Here is a 3,265-nt window from a genome sequence, read left to right as displayed (position 1 = left end):
AAGGAGAGCGAGAGGGAAGAGGAGAGAGAGAGAGAACGAGAGAGGAGCAAGAGCGCAGAGAGGAGAGAGGATGAGAATGACGAGAGAGAGAGAGGAGAGAGAGAGAGAGGAGACGAGAGAGACGAGAGAGAGGATAGCAGAGAGAGAGATTGAGAGAGATTGATGAGAGCTTGAGTGGGAAGGAGAAGGAGAGAAAATAACGAAGTAAGAGAAAAGGCGTCCAGTAAATTTGCAAGACTGAAGAAGACACTAATGTTGTGTCTACTCGCTACGCGTTCATGCTTCTGACTACCGTAGCAGGGTCTTGTCGCCATAGCAAGAAGTCGATAGCGAATCTCAGTCACCTGTTGCCAGCCAGCTGCCACAGACTGAGACTGAGAGCGCAATAGCTGGGCAATAGAGTTTGAACTCACACTTCCGTCAAGTTAAACAGAGCAAATTCAACATATAGAGTGCGCCTATTTGCAAGTGGCGAACTTCGAACTGGAGAGAGACATATCCAGAGAAAAACGCGCAGCGAAAACCGCCGCCACGCATTTCGTGTTGCGAAATTTCGTGATTAGTAAACCTGCACGCTGGGAGATTTCCCTTCTTCTATAAATATACGCATCGTCTTTTATTGGCTACTCCTCTGCATTCCGCAGCCATTCCACGTCGGGCACTCCTCTTCTACATCCTTAACACTCTGCCAATTAGAGCTACCCGCCGTCTCCTCTTTCCTCTCGGGCCCACCCCTCTCTGGTCTCTCACTCTTCCCCCCCCCCCCCGCTCTCTCTCTCTCTCTCTCTTATTCTTTTGCCCCCGCTCGCTCTCTCTACCACTCTAATTGCTGGCCATGTCCTTCGCTCACGTTTATCTATTGTTCTCTACCCCGCTCACTCCGCCTTTCTCTCTCCCCATCTTTCTCTCTCTCTCTCTCTCTCTCTCTCTCTCTCCCCGTCTCTCCCCCTTTCTCTCTCCTTCTTCCCTTTCTCTTACTCATTCTCTGCATCCCCAGCATTCCACGTTGGCAATCCCTTTCGACATCCTTAACATTTTGCAATTAAGCTACCCCGTCTCTCTTTCCTTCGCCCCACCCCTTCCCCCCCCCACTCTCTCTCTCGCGCATTCTTTCTCCCGTTCGCTCTCTCTACCATCTGGCTGTCCTTCTCTCACGTTCTCTATTTTTTCTCTACCCCGCTCGCTACCCCTTTCTCTCTCACAATCTTTCTCTCTCTCTCTCTCATTATCCCACTCTCTCTCTCTCTCTCTCTCTCTCCCTCTCTCTCTTCGATTCTCTCGCTCTCACTCTCCTTTTCTCTATCCATCACTCTCTTGCGCACGCTCCCTCTCCCGTCTGTCTCACTCGCTCGCTCCATCTACACCCTAAACGGTAATTTCCCACTATCCATCCGTAGGCTCGCACATCCCTCCACCTTCCTCCGCATCAGCAGATTCCTGAATCGCTCACAACTCAAAGATGTCCCCGCCGCGCAGCCTGCTCAACAAGTTTCACGCTTTTGCAACACGTTTCGCTCTATCGGCCACAATGAATACAATTAATGTTTTGTGCGAAACAGCGAGAAAGCGGCACCTGGCGCGCGAAACGTACCCCTCGCCATCGGCTAGATATACGAGTATCAACAGCGGCAGATGCTGCAAGCACCGCTAATGTATTCCCCGCATCGCATCACCCTTATATATTAGCGCGCCAATGCAAAATGGCAGCGATGTTCGATTCACGAATGATGAACGCACGACTGCAACTATCACGACAGACCTGTTTCTGTGATTGCGACGCTACACACGCAGCTGAAAGCCGCATATTCCGTCAATATCGCTTCGTCATCGTATTCATCTCGCTGACACACAGCCGCGCCCGCACAAGCGTCGGCACAATCAATGAAGTTATAGCATTCGCTATCATGATTTCGATTATTACTATATCGCATCTAATCACGGCAGTTATGAATTACCTCTCTCTCTCTCTCACACACACACACGCACGCACGCACGCACGCACGCGGGATGGTGATAATACGATGTGATATTGTGACGGTGCTTGTCGGTGACGTCACTGATACGATGAATAACGAGAACGGCGTGGTGAGATGCAGCCAATAATTCGTGACGCTGCTGCTGCTGTTGCTTGCTGCTACTGGCTGCTGATTTTTTTTTTTGCTGCGCCGCTGTCTAATTACAGGCTCACGATGATCGATGAACTGTTCCTGTTTCTGCGGCTGCGGATAATGATAATAACAGTGGGATTTGTTTTTACAGCCTCGTTGGCTGTTGTTATGGAGCACATGAAGATGAAGCGCTGATGATTTCACAGGGATGATTGCTCGCGTTGTCCGCGCGATGAATAAACCGCGTTTTTCATGACTATAAGCAGCATCGGCTGCTTGCGCAGCGAACATTCACATGATTAGCGCAGCAACATGAGCATGACGATCGCAACAGTCAGTCGCGATGTGTGAGATCAGGAGTGAATTATATCTATTATTATTCCACTCCTGCTGAGATGGGCATCCGTGTCCTAACCAGCGTCTCGTGCGAGCATGCCGTGGTCCAGTACGTAACGCTATCACTGCTGCAATATAATGCTTCGTTATTATTTCGACTCTTATTTATTCCCTCCCCCTCCTTCTCGCCTCGTTGTCCCAACGCCTTACAGACGATTTTTGTCGTCGTGTAGTGAATAAAATACGCTGACCTCCCATTTGGATTTTTCACCAGATGTGCGCGTGACATATGACCCCTGTGAGTGTCTTGTCTGGGATTTGCGCTCCTCGTACAGTTAGGTGTCGTCCGCTGTTCTCTTACTCTGCGTGTTGCGATGCTTTTATGCGATAATTATTTGGCGTTATATTATGATATATACTGCGGTTCATAAGATAAACGCTCGTGCGTGCGGGTATGTGACAAAAGAGCGTAGAGAGCGGAAAGAGGGAGAGAGAGAGAGAGAGAGAGAGAGAGAGAGAGAGAGAGAGAGAAGAGAGAAGAGAGAAAGAGCGTAGAAGAGAGAGAGAGAGAGAGAAAGAGAGAGAGAGAGCGAGAGAGAGAGAGAGAGAGAGAGGAGAGAGAGAGGTAGTAGAGAGAGAGAGAAAGAGAGCGAGAGAGAGAGAGAGAGAGAGGAGAGAGAGAGAGAGCGAGAGAGAGAGAGAGAGAGAGAGAGAGATGAGAGAGAGAGAGAGAAGAGAGAGAGAGAGAGAGAGAGAGAGAGAGAGGAGAGAGAGCAGAGAGAGAGAAGAGTATGTTATGTGTGCGTGACTTGCGTGGTGTG

This window comes from Priapulus caudatus, unplaced genomic scaffold (genome assembly GCF_000485595.1).
Source record: "Priapulus caudatus unplaced genomic scaffold, Priapulus_caudatus-5.0.1 Scaffold87, whole genome shotgun sequence".
NCBI classification, from domain to species: Eukaryota; Metazoa; Priapulida; class Priapulimorpha; order Priapulimorphida; family Priapulidae; genus Priapulus; species Priapulus caudatus.
The sequence above is the reverse complement of the archived record's forward strand: the minus strand, read 5'-3'. Positions refer to the sequence as shown.